General features: G+C 46.3%; 1 pseudogene; it reads left to right on the top strand.

Moving 5' to 3' along the window:
• LOC119435372 (protein zer-1 homolog) overlaps positions 1-15,632 on the top strand; it is a 91,946-nt pseudogene extending 76,314 nt beyond the window's left edge.
• The last annotated feature ends 1,161 nt before the right edge of the window (positions 15,633-16,793 follow it).

Below are 16,793 nucleotides of genomic sequence, written 5' to 3' on the forward strand. Positions count from 1 at the left end.
ATTTAGCGATTCTCAACGATTCATCGGTGCACCATGCTTCTCGTCTCGGAGGCCGTACATGGACTTCTTGGCAGCACCACTAGATGGCACAGTATGTCCAGAAAAAAGCGTGAGAGAGGAGCTCGATTACTGCATTATGCATTTCTCAGCTTTCGCCACGCACTTGCACGCCATACATTTCGGAGGCCATGTGCAGGCTTCGTGGTGGCAGCGCTAGATGGTGCCAAGTGTTCTAGGGAAGCACGAAAGAGGAATCCAGCTGCAGTTACACGCCTCATACATAACTCATTTCGATTGTGGCAATGCGTCGTGTGGCTACATTAATTCAATGCTAGACTCATTACCGTCGAAAGTCATTGTGAGATGGGTTCTGCCAAATTTTATGGGCCGAAGTTGACACTTAGCTTTTAAAAGGAGGCAGCTAGACCTTTGAAGATATTTTGTGGCTAAGCATGTGACGGAGTTTAATGGCTGTGTCTTGCTGTGCAGGGCAACGTGGCTGAAGTACGGGAGCTCAGGCCACGGCTCATGCGTGACGAGTACCTTCTTGTGTTCAGGTAGTGTGCTTTTGCAAGAACCCTGTGATGCAGCTTGATTTTGGGACAGACACGTGTTCATGTCAGCTTTGTGCATGGCAATCGTGACAGGCATGTGCTTATTGTGTTGTGAAAGAACACCATAAATCATAAATTCAGTGTTTTGGGTTTCAGGTTTAGTACACTTGTGCCAGTATGAAAGGGATTTTCTGATGTGTGTCCAAATCGAAATTCTTCCTAATGTGCAAGTCAAAACGTTGCTCACAGCTATTCGCAGTGCTGGATGTTTCACATAAGTTCAACCAAGCTTGAAAAAAAAAGTGGTACATAGTAGGCAAATGATACTCAAGTAACTCAGTACAGTGAAATCTCAGTATAATCTCAGGTATCTAATCTCAGGTATATAACTGAAATCTTAGTTTTGCAGCACAGCCGCAAAATTAACCATCACAATAGCATTTCAGTAACGCAAACGACCTACCTTTGCAACGGTACGTCCTTGAACTCGTTTCTCACAAAATGCACACGTGATAATCAGGCAACGCGCATTTATTTGAAATAGTTCGTAATCATTTTCTGGCGGGTGCAGCACAAACTCTGCAGCATGACTGTCCACATTCTTATGCACTGCTTTGGTCGCTGTGCCGCTTTTTCCTATGAATGTGGAGTTTCCTCAAGTAGTCCAACGCATCTGTGGCTGACACGGACTCGTCGCGATCTTCGGGTGCTACCACAGCACCGTCGTGGTCCGTGACATCATTGTCCATGTCATCATCGCTGCACTCCTCATCCTGAGTCACTGTGCCCTGGATGCTCTACAGGATGTCATCTGTGGTCAGCTCTGCTGATGTCCACATCGCCTCGTCACATGGACATAGTCGTCAAATGTGGCTGAGGGATCGACGGCTAGCTGCTTGGAATCTCGCTCCAGAGCTCGCTCGAACCTGCCCTTCGCTGCCGGTTCATTGCTTTGTGGTTGGCCATCTGTTCTCGTCAGGCCAGCCTTCTTCCAGCAGTTTTGAATGTGGTAGACGTGACGCTCCACCATGTGCCTGTAAGCATTTCCGCAGCCTGTCAGATGTTGATGGCTGTCGAGTGCTGCAGGCACAGGTTATGAGCAGCCGCTGAATAAGGTGCTTCCGAAAGTGCGACTTGGCGCTCCTTATTATCCCTTGGTCCAGTGGCTGCAGTACAGATGTGCAGTTTGGTGGTAGGTACTCCAGACGCACATTTGTAAGCTGTATGTTGACAGTGTGCGCCGAGCAATTGTCAACAATCATCAAATGTGCCGCCCCTCCTTCCTCATCTTTTCGTTTACCATCAGCAGCCACTCGGAAAACAGCTCATGGGTCATCCAGGCGTGCTGGTTTGCCCAATAGGCAGGCAGTGACACTACATTCTTCATGCAGCTGGCTTCGAAAACCTCCCGATCACTAGAGGCTTAAACTTTTCAGTCCCATCTGCATTGCAGCAACGCAGAACGGTGACTCGAAGTTTCGGCTTCTTGCCACCTTTGCACTGTTCCCCTTAAAATGCATTGTCTTGTCCGGGAGCAGCTGGTAAAAGCAGGCTGCAGGAAGAGTTGAGCTCATGGCAATACCAAAGCCAGACTGCACTTCCAACAACACAATAAAATACCAAGAAGAAAAATGATGGAGAGGCCTGATACGGGTGACAGCACGTAAACAACTGAGAAAGCAAGAAAAATGCAATGCATCGTCGCCTCCGCAACAGGAAAAAAAAAAAAAAAGCAAAAGGAAGGTCCACTTCAGCATTTGTTATGGTGGCTAGTACTTTTGTTGTTTTTTTTTTTTTGTTTTTTCTTCTCCTGCACCGTCTCAGGTTTTCAGAGCCCATGCTCCTCACCTCTCCTCTCACAAAACCTGATGCCTCCTCACAACGGAGGGGGGGGGGAAAGAAAAAAAAAAGTCCCCCACTCTCATTTTTGCCCTCCCGCACCATTTTCTGGTTTTTGCGGGAAGCAAGTTGCAAGGCGTCCGCTCTTCGTCTGCTACCTTACAGCTCTGGCTGATACACTGAAATCTAAGAATCCTCGCATTTCGGAATATGAGTTCGTAGTACTGAGGTGTTGTTAAGGTGACATGGGAATTAATAACTATCGTTATTCTGAAATGTTCGTTATTCTGAAGTTCGTAGTACTGAAATATTTTACATTGAAACTATAGGCAGTCGGCATGGTATTTCTTCAAAGTTCGTTAATCTGAAATGTTTGTTAATGTGGTGTTCGTTGTAACAAGGTTTGACTGTACTATGGACAATATTCTATTTGTATCACTTGCCTAAAGGCCACTTCACATGCTGTGATAGGAATGATAAAAAAAAAAAAAATTGGCGCAGTTACACTTGTTGCCCATCCCGCACTCTCTAAACACATTCAAGATATGCACACTATTACTGCTATAGTCCTTACTGCTCAACACTTGTTGCAGTCTACGAGAGAAGAATACTGCTGCAGGAGAACCGTGGTTGTTGCGTAAACAAACCGATTCTTTAGCAGATGCCTTGAGATCATTTCTGCACATTAGTTTCCAGTCATTAATTAAACATGCCCCCCCCCGCCTTAAGCAGCTTATAAATTTGTTGCCTTTATTTTGACAAATTAATTATTTGGTCAGTCTCGCCAGAATTTAATTCTTTTCAAACAATGTGCATTGCTGTAATATTGTGCTTATCTCTTTCAATAAGCACTACACTCTGCTGCTACGTACCTCTGGCGACGCTTTGTTTCATTACTGCCATTTTCATGATGTACCAGATACAATCACTTCTCCTTCATTTCTGATGAACAAGCTTCTCAGTTGAAATGACTTTCAATTGTTAATGGTATTAGTGGTATCAAATAACGTGAATGAGCCTTTTGTTGCAAACGTAGTCCATGCAACCTTTATATTTCTGTTTGTTTAGAAGTTCTAAATATTCAATATTAAATTCAATATTCGAAGCCCATTTTTTTAGAATATTCATATTCGATCAGTTACAAAATTTCACTAGTGTTTGGACATTCCTAATTGTGCTCCATCAGAAAAAATGGCTGGGCTAAGCATGCGTGTGCAGTGCTGTTCACACATGCACATGGAAAACCTGATTAATACTGTTCCTCTTGTTTGTAGCGTGCCCGTTATTCCTTTGGTTGATAGACTGTCCGACTGATGCAATCACTGTTGGTTGCAGTGAGCTGCTGGACAGCGAGAGTGATGGCATCGAGGTGAGCTACAATGCAGCAGGCATCCTGGCACACATCCTATCAGATGGGGCTGAGAGCTGGGACCAGGCTGCCATCCAGGCTGTCTCGCGTGGTCAAGTGCTAATGCGCATGCGGCGGCCATTGACCGCTGGGCACTGGACACCAAGCGCAACATCAACTACCGGTCAGTTGACCTTAGGATTTCTGTAGGGCACTGGCTACTAATGATGAATAGGCAACTTTACCGCTGGTGGGAGCTGAACCCACAACCTCCACATGGCACGTACGATGCTCTACCAATTGAGCTACGGCGGCAGCTCTCCCCCTTGCCACTTTCTTGGGTAAATGTGTGGGGCGTACTAGATCTAGCCCTGGGAGTGCTAGTCAGTGCCATTTATGGGTCGTGATGGTGCTGTTGCAGAAAATTGCTGCTGTAACTCAATTGGTAGAGCATTATACGTGTCGTGGTGGGTTCAGGTCACCGGTGGCAAGTTTCTTCTCTTTTAGTTTTATTTCCCGTTTCATTATTATTTCTACGCATCAGTTAATTGACGCAGTTAATTTCATCCGTGCATTCCTTGGCTTCAATTGGCTGTAGTGCAAACAGTTACTCATTTCCTGAAGTCAGAGTGCATAGCAAACTTAACAATTTACAATGAATGCACTTTGTGTGTGGTTTGTGTTCATATTGTTATCTCCGCAGACCCCGGGAACTCATTGCAGCGCAGAATTCATTAAACTCGTGGTGCTATTAACTCATCCTAATCGGTTCAGCCAGTGAGCTTTGACCTAAAATGTAGTGCAAAGAGGAATAGCCACTGCACAAGTACAAGTTGTTGATCGGCTTGAAGCTGGAAAGGCAAGGTGTGGAGGCATAACGTGTGCGCGCGTTCATGCTACATCGGACTATATTTAGGCCTTTACGGAGCCCTGAAAGGAGACATTGCCACCGTTGCCCGAATAGAGTTGGGCCCGGCTGCGAGTTGCAACCAAGTCTCCTACTTTACTGATCACCGCAGTGTCTTCATAGGCATAAAAAAAAAGTTGAATGAACACTGTATTCATTGCAAACGTGTCTGTATATCATTGCGAAACCACACCTTGGCCACAGCTCGACAATGGCCTTATCCAGGGCACTGAAGCTTTCGTTATCAACCAGGGTTAACCAAAGCTTAACGTCCCCAATTTTTTTATTTGGACAAAGTAGAAACTGACACAGTGCAGAATTCAACCAGCCTGTATGTATATATGTGGAAAAAGCTTTGTGACCACATCAACATGCCTTTCCCGCGAATCTCGTGTGGAAGCACCCTGTGTGTCTTACAGTACGCTCATGGCCACTTGTCATACGTCAGGAATGGGTTGACACGCCACAAGATTTGTGTCTTTTGGCTTTCAAGAGTCCATTCTCGTTCAGACCACCCCATGAGCACGAATGAAACACGTCCAGTGCGGCGTGGGCCTGCGAATCGCACAGCAATGAGTTTTGAACACCGCTGCTGCGATGATCTTACTCGTGAAGACTACTGAAGTGCTGTTATGGTGTACGGTGGTTTTGTTTAATTGAAACTCTAATGGAAAAGTCTACCGAAACGTGGAGGGCATCAGATTCGTTTTGGCCACTTTCGGAACCCTAAAATGCCAATGGCAGAACCCCTGGGTTCCGTGGAATTATTTTGGGAACCCCTGCTTTAAACCGTAAGGACTAGCTTAAAGAGGGACTGTGAATTCAAGTGGCTCTAAATCAATTTAGACAGGTAATGTTTTGCTTCAGAACTGTTTTCATTCTTTTGTCAGGAACAGGTTAATTGCTAGAGAAAATGAAGGCCTAATTTTTCTTTCTTGAATTTTATGGTCAAACCATAATACCTGTATGTCAGTGTGATGTCATGGATTTTGATGTTTTTCTCATATTTGGGCAGCGTCAAAGCAGTAAAATTTATTAAAATTTGCTAGGATGAATCTATATTTTGTTTACAATGTACCATATTACTCGCATAATGAACCCACTTTCTATCCCGAAAAATATGCGCAAAGTTGGGGGGGCGTGTTCATTATGCGGGGTAAAATTCTGAGTGATTTTTTTTTCTGCTGTCATCTCTAAAAAAGTCCCAGTTTCGCCCAAAAGGCGAACCATTGATTGCGATAGCAGATGCGTAGACAGCTACACAAAGTAAGGATAATAGTTTTATTGGCCGTACAGACTTGCGAACATTCGCTAACTATGTAAATTAACAAGCATGATGTTAGCACGCACAGGCAAACATAAACACACTACGCTCGATGACCGCGGGTACCCGCTGCCACAACCCTGGCGTGAGCAAGCGCGGCAGCAACAGCAAGTGAAGTGACCTTCGTGCCGTGTAGCGCTTTAACGCGAACTGAGTGGCGATAATGGAGCATGCGCAAAGGTATAAGCCGCCGTCGCACCTAGACTCAGCCCTCGACGCAGGTTGCTTTCAAGATAGGGCGTGCGCGGCCGTGCAATGCGCAGTTGCTACGCCGCCTCCCTCCCTTACCTCTCCCCAGCGCAATGTGCGCGACGGAATATGGCACGTTTTCTCCCCGCTTTCCTCCCTTGAACGCAGTTATTGAGGGGTGATCGTCGGTGCCGATGGCAAAAGCTCGCTGGAGGGTCCATATAATTGCTATTGCGATAAAAGTAGGAGACACACGGTAAGATTTGATGTCCAATACGGTGTCCAATACAATCGTACCCGCCAGACGCCATACCAGATGCGAATCGTACCGTGTCTCTCCTACTTCACGGCAGGAAATTCAGGGTGCATTCATTATGTGAGGAAAAGAAAAAAACACACTTGATTGGAAAAGTGTATTGTGCGTTCATTACGGAGTGCATTTATTATGCGAGTAAATACGGTAATGCAGTCCTTATTTACTGGTAGCGTCACTACCACCTTCTGTTTTTGGGTCTTTAACTGGCTTACCAAGCATCCTCTCATGGTAAGAGTGGCTGTTTGATATTGCAGATGTGTAATGTGCTATGTACTAATACCACCTTACTTAATACTCCTTCCTCTTTAGGGACCATTTAAGTGGCACCACAGGCTCTTGAAGGCCAACTGCAACAAAATTTTGTTTTGGCTAAATTGGTTATGAACGAGTAATATATACTACTGAAGCAATTTAGGCATCTGTGGTGTTTGTAATTGTCTAATTTCTTATTAGAAGCCTTTAAAGAGCACCTAAGCAAATGATGCGTGCACCTAGTGGTTAGCGGTTATCAGGTCGACACGTTGCCATGATTTTTCAGCACGCCGCGGGTGTTGCCTAATCTCCGATGTCATGCTGAGGAGCTCTGCATTGCGAGTCATGCATCACTTACGGCAAGTGATAATTGCGGCATTTTTTTTCCCAGTTTCTGTATCAAATTTGCTACTTTTGCAAGCCTTTGGTGATGCCTCCACTCGTATTTCAAATGTAAAATTTAGCACGGAGGCTGCTTTGCATCTGCACTATCTGAAACTAGGCTTTTTTTACATGGCCCAAATTTTGTTGCTGGTGGCCTCGAAGAGAGTGTGAAGGCTTCAAAGAACTAGACATGCGTGTGGAATGTATGTGTTCTGTCGAATGCATGCAAGACAGATGACATGCCATGTTTGTCGGCAATCACATGTGCATTATGTCGCATGAGTTGATCCTTTCCTGAACAGCATACCAGGTTCATAACACGACATGTCTAAGGTTCATCGGTGTGCATTTTGCACCATCATAAGAGCTGCAGAAGCTCTGCCATTCTTTCAATGATAAGCATACCTGCCCATCCTCCTAATCTATTCGTAATTTGAATTGTTTGATTTGACGTCACAAAGTTTTTTAGTGGTGAAAGGAAACCAAAGGGGTACTTGCTTCGAGCAAGTTCCCGAAGAAGGCGGAATGGCCAATAGAAAATTTTTTTGTAAAGTCACTGTCATTTAAAACAATCTGTTGCTAGTCAGTCTCTGCGATTTTAAGTTTGCTGCTGCTTATGCACTGCATTTAAAGGTAAAATATTGTTATGAAGTGCGTCGTATCCCTCAAAAGTCTGTGGTCAAACCATGCATAAAGAAAAAAAAAACTCCGTGCAACTACTCCCCCTCCCTCATTTTGATGTCATACGCAGAGACCTGAATTGGCAGGTACGGGTAAGTGACAAGTTGACAACTACGACAACTACTACAAGCATTCAGGGCACACATTAAAAATATACTAGTGCTCACTGTGCTTCTCCAAACTTGGAAGTTTCAAACTACAACTTGCAACCAATAGTGGTGATAATTTCTTTTTCTGTCTTGGCCTTGCTAAGTGAACAGAAGACATTGAAAGTGCTTGAGTGAGCTTGGGATACAGTGAACTTCTGAGAATAAACAAATGCTGGTTAAGGGGTGTGAAAAATGTTCTGGCGCTTAGTAGGCCTGTATAATAGCAATGAAGTGCTGCGCTGAAAGTAGATGAATTGTGCTGCCAAACTGAAGCTGCTGCTGTCAGTGCCATTGCATGGAGCACTCTTTGGTGATAGCGACAAAGTCCTCGAAGTTATTATCCCAACAGTATGCTACAAGTGGTAACTGTACTCTGTTGGACTTGCAGTGCAAAAAAAGAAAATGGAAGTATGAAGTTGGCTGATAACCATTTCTGGCTTTTTGTAGTGCCATCAGCACATATAAATACAACCTGCTTTTGAGTAAGCTATGATGTCTACTAATATGTTCGTTGCCCTTGTTTCTATGCAGTTCTTTCGAGCCGATCCTACGACTACTGCAGTGTGAACACACCCCGGAGGCCCAACACTGGGCTGTCTGGGCCCTGGCCAATCTTACTAAAGTCTACCGTGAGTATTGCACAAAGTGCAGTCCATTTGAAGTGATCACTCCAGCTCTTCTGATTATTAAATGTAAAATTTTTTTTTTTGAAGTGCGAATACCATTCTTGGCATTGTCAGAGCAGTTTTCTTGCGTCTAACCATTTTCGAAAAGCACCCAGCACTCAGTATAGCAGTGTAGTACTATGCATGTATCAAACTCCTGTTCACCTCCACATTCGATATACAGTCGCCGACCGATAATTCGGACTTCGCAGGGATCGCGAAACAGTCCGAACTATCGAATGTCCGAAAAAACGAATCGGCAAGAAACACTATTTATTTACTAGTTACAGCACCTGAGGCTGAAAAAACTGTTCAATGCTTTGTTGAACAGTATTCCGCTTGCGCAGAACCAATCTGCTTGAATTTGGCCAAGCGTCACGTCCTCGCTGAAGCACGACGAAAGCACCGCGAGGGCTTGCGCAAGGTCTCCATTCGTTGGCCCGCAGCACACGTTGCGTTTCCTCAGAGTCGGAGTCTTCTTCCACGGGCGCGAGCACTTCATTAACGATTTCCTCCTCGTCAGTGAGCTCGGCACAGGACACTGTGGCACTGTCTACATTAGCGAAATTTCCGAAGTTCACTGTGGCCGGAATGGGCACGCCGCTGCTTCGCAGGTCTTCTATCAACTCGTCTCCGCTCACGTCCGGCACAGTAGCCGGCAGTTCAGGTGCAGGGTCCTGCGTTGCAGCGTCCGATTCAACGCCGGCAACAAATCCTGCGTGGCGGAAACAGCGGTGGATTGTGCCTGCTGTCAGTGCCTTCCAGGCATCGCAACAATGTGAACAGCTGACAACAAATCCACGCTGTAACTTTTGCCACTGTCGATGCACAGCACCATGCGACGTAGCAGGCGTGACCGTAAAACACCTTTAGGTTCTTGATGATGCCCTGATCCATGGGTTGGAGGACGCTCGTGGTATTTGGTGGCAAAATTCGATTTGAATTGCCTTCAAATTATTGATCAGGCCGTGGGCACCGCAGTTATCAACAAAAAGCAGCACGTTGCGCTTTTGTGCCTCAAATTTTCTATCGAGCCTGCGCACGTAGCCTTCAAATAACTGCTGCGTAATCCAGGCTTTCGTGTTGGCTTCATACAACACGGGCAAACTTCTAATGCCTTTAAAGCATCTCAGGTTTTTAGACTTCCGATAACCAAAAGCGGTAGCTTTTCACTTCCGGACATGTTGCGCCTAAAAGAACAGTAACCCGTTCCTTACTGTGCTTCCCACCATGGCAAGGATCTCCGGAAACAGCAAGCGTCTTCTCTGGCAGAAGCTTATAAAATAGTCCGGTCTTGTCACAGTTAAAGACATCGTCCGGCGAGTATCGGCTGAGCAAGGTCTGCAGCTTGTCAGTGCGGTAATTCGCGACCAACGTGTTGTCCACAGCACCACTTTCGCCGCACATTTTCTTAAAGACGAGGGTCGTATCGCTTCTTGAAGTTGCGGAGCCAGCCGTCGCTGAACTTGCAGCCTACGATTCCCATCCGTAGCCGAGGGTGCGGCCTTTTGTTTCAGTAGGTCACCAGATATGGGAATGCGCTGCGCAACCATGGTGCCTACCAGATATTTAGAGCCTCTTCAATTTGGGGTATGTGCCTTGACGGAGGTTTTTTTCTTCGCCGTAGCACATTTCTCGGTCGCTCCAAAATCTTGGCTTTATTCTTGACGTAGCCCGAGATAGTTTGCTTCGAAATGCCGAATTCCCGGGCTACCTCAACCTGTGACCGCCGTTCTGTATGAGCTGTACGACAGCAGCTTTCTGCGCCATTGTCATTGTCTTGTACTTGCAGCGCTTTGTCACCGGCGCTAGCTGCGAAGGTGGAGTTGGCGCCATGCTCCGCTTCTTGTAGATGAACGATACTACCTACTGTTGAAGTATACTGCAGGGACAACCTCGTGGTCAAAACGTATTATCACGGGCGTTACTACGCAGCACGCTCACGAACACGGAATGGCGACTGAGGCAACGTTCACACAACAAAGCACAAAAAAAAAAAAAACAGCAACGGAACCGGAAAACGATAGTGATGGCGATGCGAATGACCTACTAGCCTCAGAGATTTTGGGCCTGTATGAGAATCTCTGAGGTTCTACTTCACTTCACAGTTTGGTGGCAGTGCTGGCGTCAGTTGGCAACAGCGACAATAACAAAAAGTTTTTCGCGGACCGCGCGACGGAGTCCTAAATATCGAATGGAGAGCCCTAGTTTGTCCGAAATTTCGGTCGTTGTTATGCATGGCGTCTATCGCGGGAACGGCGGTGCCGCAAAAAAGTACGAATTACCAAGCAGGTCCGAATTTTCGGTGTCCGAATTTTCGTCGTTGACTGTATTGAACGCTGCACTGCACCGTGAATCTGCAAGTGCGCTTTTCTTAATGGGGACATGGTCACTTTTCGCGCAGTGGGAATATTTAATGCCGACAAATTCAAAATGGCACTGATTTGGCACATGCTGTTAAACAAGACATTGAATATAAAAGGCAGTACATGCCCTGGAGGAAAAAGAGCAGGGTGCGCGTCTCAGTTTTGCTTATCATTAACTTTTCAATGCAAAACTACACAAGGAATAAAGGGAAAGCACATGTCACAGCGCTCTTGTTGTGTGGTCTCTCCTTGTGTAGTTTTTGCGCTTATAAGTTAATGATGAACACCTACTAACTCCTCGGTTCAGCCTACTTCTCAGTCAGTTTAGCTTGCTTCGCATATGGATAGCTCATGCTAACTATTGCTATTAGCGGCAAGAGCAGATCGCCACTCTGCTTCAAGAATGCGAAAGGGCCCGATCCGATACACGTTTCATAAGGAAGTGTGGATGACACTGGAATCTTTTCACTCAGCTGTTCCGGCACGGGATGCCCAACTGGATATGTCTGTCAGGGGTGCAACAGCTGTGCCAATTGTGCCATTTTGATACAATTTCGCATTTTTGTGCTGAGCTGCGCCAAAAGCGTGATATATGTTAAAATTACGCTGTGCTAAAACGCCCGACCACCGTGAAATTTCTCGGTTATGCTAGTTTTTAGCGGGAAACAAAGGCCGCATTGCCCACCTGCACCTTGGACATCGCCATCCAATCCAAACTGATCCTGTAGCGCAGACGAGATCCAAAACATGCCCAGACGAGACATTGGCGTGTTTGGTAGTGTGGGCGCCAAAGAATACTTTTGCTTCTGGTTGCACCGTGGCGTGTTGTATATGCAGTAAAGTCTCGCGGAGACATGGAGTGTGCATAGCTTGCATTAACGAAAGCAGTTTGCCATTGCCGCGTTGATCAACAGATCCTCGCCGTATCCGTGCACGCGGTCGCGAGCGGAGTGGGTACGAATATTCCATGGTAAACTCGCTTGTATGGTACAGCAAGCGACCCGGCACTGACAGCATGAGCTCTGTACGCTATGCAATGCAGAAAACTAGCAAGGGTTCGGTTACATGCGGCAACAGCACCGTTTTACAATGAAACGGTGCCGATTTGCGCTGCACACACGCACGCACACACACAGACCGGAGAAAGAGAGAGAGAGACTCTCGTTACAACGGACCCTGATAATCCGACAAAAAAATGCCTGTTTTATTCGAATTTGTAATATCAGAAATCGTATAGTTTTCGAAACTGGAGGCCACCTCTGTAACGCCAAAAGATGGTCAACAGTCGCTGCATGTTTCGACTACCACCGAACGTCGCGACACATCGTCAGAAAGAAAAAAGAAACGGAACCACTCACATAGACGTACACTATCCACATGTTTGGTGGAAAAAGTTGCATGCAGTGCACTGCTGGGGTGCGATCGAGGTCGCTGTTCGGAATGTGCTTGAATTTCGCCGGGCGTGGCCTAGGTCAACCGTGCACGGTGGAACTGAACGCGCTCCGAACAACGATCTCCGATCGCACCCCTACCCTCACCTACACTCCTAATGTGAATTGCCATAAATGCTGTACTTTACCGTGTAAAAGACGCATTTTTTTCCCTGAATTTTTCGTCGGTGCATCTCATAGAACGACTCATGTACGCTTTTTTTTTTTCCGGTAAACTGCCATCAAATCGGATTCAAGGTTATGGCCACACGAAGCACGCTGGTTGACTTAATTGCTACGGGTTCTGTGCGTGATATCGATGTGCCGGGTTCTTCTCGTGATCGAGTTCCCGAGCGCCGTGCGAGGACGGAGTAACGCGAGCAGCAGCAGGCCGACCACGAGTCCGCCGACCCCAAATTCGTTGCATCTGCAGATCGCTGTCAAGATAACGGCGTGCGCCGCTGCGCAAACTACGCAGTTGCTACCTGAGTACAAGCCGCTCCCTCCCGCGCTACCTTCCCACTTTCCTCCCTTATGGGCGATTCGGCTCACCGTCGAACGCTTTCACTCACACATACGGCATGCGGGGACGATGTCATCGTCCTTGGACTTTATACAGAACATCGCGGCAACCACGACGGCAGAAATGCGCCTGGGGTGAAAAATGTGGCACTCATATGCTTGCGCGTGACCCGCGTTCACGGAGTGAAACGTCACTGTAATTTTTTAAATCGCTTACCAACGAACAGGTCGTCTTATACACCGGTGCGACTTATATATGTTTTTTTTCTGGAAGAACTGCAGTTTTGAGGGGGGTGCGTCTTATACAAAGGTGCGAGTTATAGACCGGAAAATACGGTACTCGCGTAATGAACGCACTTTTTTTCCCCCTAGAATCCAATGCAAGGTGGAGGCGCATTTGTTATGTGGGGTAAATTTTATGTGTTTTATGAGTAAGCGTTCTGTGTGAAACTGCTCCAAATTTGGGATCTAGTGCTCCGAAACAGAGTTTTTTTTTCCCCCCTACCCTGCTCAAAATTTTATTTCCTGCTCCAAAAGCAAGATTTTCCTGCTCCAAAAATTGCTCCAAATCTTATTTTGACTGTTGCGCCACTGGTCTGTGCTGCTAGGTACGTCTTCTTGCTGGCAAGATTTTTCCCCGAACAGCACTTTAGGGTTTCACGAGCAGCCAAAATGAATCCGGCCCCAACCTCCACTCGGATGCATTTTTACATTATACAGTCGAACCTGTTTATAACGAACTCCATAGTTTTTGCAAGAAGTGTTGTATAAAAATTAACCGCACTGAAGGTACATCAATGGTTCAATTCGGCAGCACTTTGGTCCGAAAAACAGATTTTCAGAGTCATTTCTGTCTGCGGTGCATTCCCGCACCTAGCTACAAACGTCTGTTAGAAACGTCCATCTAAAGAATGAAATGCGGCATTGTGTAGCTCTTTCAAAACGGCACCAGTTCCAATCGCCGTCATTTCCAAACTGCAAGCACAGCCACAATTTTTATTCGGGAACTTGGGATATATTTTACTACCAGCGGACATGACTGTATTCTGCACACGACAGTGAAGCGTTCAAGTTGGCCGGAAGCGTAAACTTCGGAAACTGCTGCGGCATGCCGCCATTGCGTGAAGGTCTCGGACATCATGGTCTCGGCATTGTGACTGTGCATCAGCCGCACAAGAGCCGTAAAATTACGTTATCCATGTCCTTCGGGCAAAAAAAAAGATGCGATGTTCAGAAGGTAAGATGTCACCGCAAACCATATCAGCAATCGGCAACGTGTAAACGAACACCGCCGAACTGTGAGCTCCTGATAACGGCATAGTAACCGCCGACCATTTTGCTACACGCGTGGCAGCAGTGCGTGGTGCAGCGTTCTCGCCAACTCGACAGGAACGCTTGAGTGGCCGTTCCATGGTGGAAAGGCATTAATTGTCATTCCAATCATTGAAATGGACGTAATGCACATGGTGCCGCACTGCCACGGAGAATGCGCAAAACAAGAGTGACGGCATCATGCCATTCGTCCGCAACGGCGTACACGCCATGCATGCCCCGCACCATGCTTCTTATTGTTGTACGCGGCACACCTCACCCTGGAGGCGTGCCTTGCAAACGTGACCACCTGTGGAGCTCTTCGCAGCTTCCCAAATCCGCGCGAGGTTGGTAGACCGCTCATTTCAAAGGCCCATCATGTTCAGTTAAGACTGGAGTTGAGCGTGTGCTGCGGTGTGCCAAGTTTGTACGCGCTTCCGTGCTTTGGCACTTCACGTTGTGCCCTCTTTACCATGACTGGGTTAAAAGAGTTCGTTGTAGCAGTACGGCAATTTCAAAAAATCGTTTGTTATATGTGGAAGCATTTCCATAGGGATTGTTGGAAAATCGTAATTGCACTGACATGTGGTCGTTATAACCATAATCGTTATAGCTGGGTTCGACTGTAGTTTGAATTTAACAAACTACTGCACGCTACAATCCGCAAAGACCATTGTGGCAAGTGGCTCGCAGACTCTCCACTGTGTGATTCGCAGCTCATGTCCTTGCTGAACATAATTCATTCGTTGCTCCCAGGGTTACACTTCAATAGGAATGGACTCGGATGTTCTGTAAGCCAAAGCCACTTTCTAATTTAACGGTGTCTGGTAGTGTGGCAGTCACCGATGAAATGCCTGGAGGGAAAAACGCAAGACTGAAGGACTGCAAGGTGTTGGAAAGCTGAACGGCACACAAGAAGAGATGGGGACTTAGGGCAAACGAGAAGCGAGAATGACTCATTCCAACAGGACGTTGGTTCCGAAACTGAAACTCAACACAGCAGTCTGCCTGATTGGCTTGTTAGGACGTATGGTGATTGAGCGTTTAAATGCCGAGTTGTAACGAACATGAGGCTGAGCACTTTCATGTGTGATATGCAGTACAAATGCGCTGATGTGTTTGCTAGGCATTGCATGAGTCTGTAGAAATTTTATTTTACAAAAACTGCACTGCCCGAGCAATGTAAATGCACTAAACTGAACAGTTAAGCAAAACATTGCACTTTGCGCGAATTTTTTTAAGTGTAGCTTTATGTCATTTGCTTTGCAGCTGGCAAGTACTGCCCTCTGGTGCGAGAAGAGGGTGGCCTCGAGATGCTTGAACAATGATGCGGAGCCCTAGGCCATACCCACGTATCCACGAACTCGCCAAGCTCATCATTGATCAGTGTGTCAAGTGAGTGTCATATCCCTTTTATAAAGCTCATTAGAACAAGTTACCATGGAGTTGCAATTTTAGTGAAGTACTACATTCATATAGGAGTCTATTTGGAGACGTGGTCAGCCCTGCTTTCTGGTGTATCAGGCTCCCAGTGTGAGCATGCAAGCTCCTAGAAATTTATTGACTGAATTGTTACAAATTGTAGTACATGTCATTGAACATCTATAATAAAGGCACAGGGCTGGTATTTTGTAGCTCTGAAGGCATGTAAAAGGCCATAAACCAGTCCTTGAGCTTGCGAGTAAACCATTCCATTGGTAGAGCATGGAGCTGTGAATGTCTTGGCCAGTTCTGTAGTGTATGTGGTATGTGTAGCTTACACATGGCACACCAAGGCGGCTCTCCCTCAATTTGGAGAGACAGTCCTCCTCGCCATTTTTGGAACTGCCAGCTGGCTACCAACTGACAGTCGGGCAGTGGCCTCCTTTGAGGAGGCTTGTGTAACATGCTGTTTACAGGGAAGCAACCGGATGCGACAGCTGTATCTTCTGTACTCGGGAAGAGCATGTTTTTGTGCAGTCATTTTCCTTGAGGATTACTCTCCCTCCAGTGCCTGCCTGCCTCTGCAGCCCTCATAGCGATGTGAGGGCATTTTGAGAGCCCCGAGTTCTGGCAGTATTGTGTGTTTTATCACATGGTCACATGGTGGTCAGCATGTCCAGCTATAATATTTGCGTACATCAGTTGCTGCAGCTTCTGGGCTCCCTTGGATGTTTCCTTCATCTCGTGGCTTCCCACCAAAGCACAACAGACTACACATGCACACGCATGCATCTGTACACACACTCACCCACTCACTCACTCGTACAAGATTCAACCTGTGCGATTAACCTGTTCTTCACTTTTCGTCCCTTCGCATGGCAGGCATAGATGGGCGAGTTACCTTTGTAGTCTGCCATGGAACCAGAATTATTTAACATTTCTACTGCGGTTATTAAGGGGGGAGAGGGTTATCGAAATGACTTCGCTATTCTTGAGGTAACTTTGTTATTTCTTGATCGAATCTGATTAAACTGCATATGCTCATTCAGTTTTTTATGTTGATTTTAAATATCCAAATTATTTTGAATTCATTATAGTTGCCGACTAATAATTTCCTTCTATTGCTAAAGCAAT

This window comes from Dermacentor silvarum, unplaced genomic scaffold (genome assembly GCF_013339745.2).
Source record: "Dermacentor silvarum isolate Dsil-2018 unplaced genomic scaffold, BIME_Dsil_1.4 Seq661, whole genome shotgun sequence".
Taxonomy (NCBI): Eukaryota; Metazoa; Arthropoda; class Arachnida; order Ixodida; family Ixodidae; genus Dermacentor; species Dermacentor silvarum.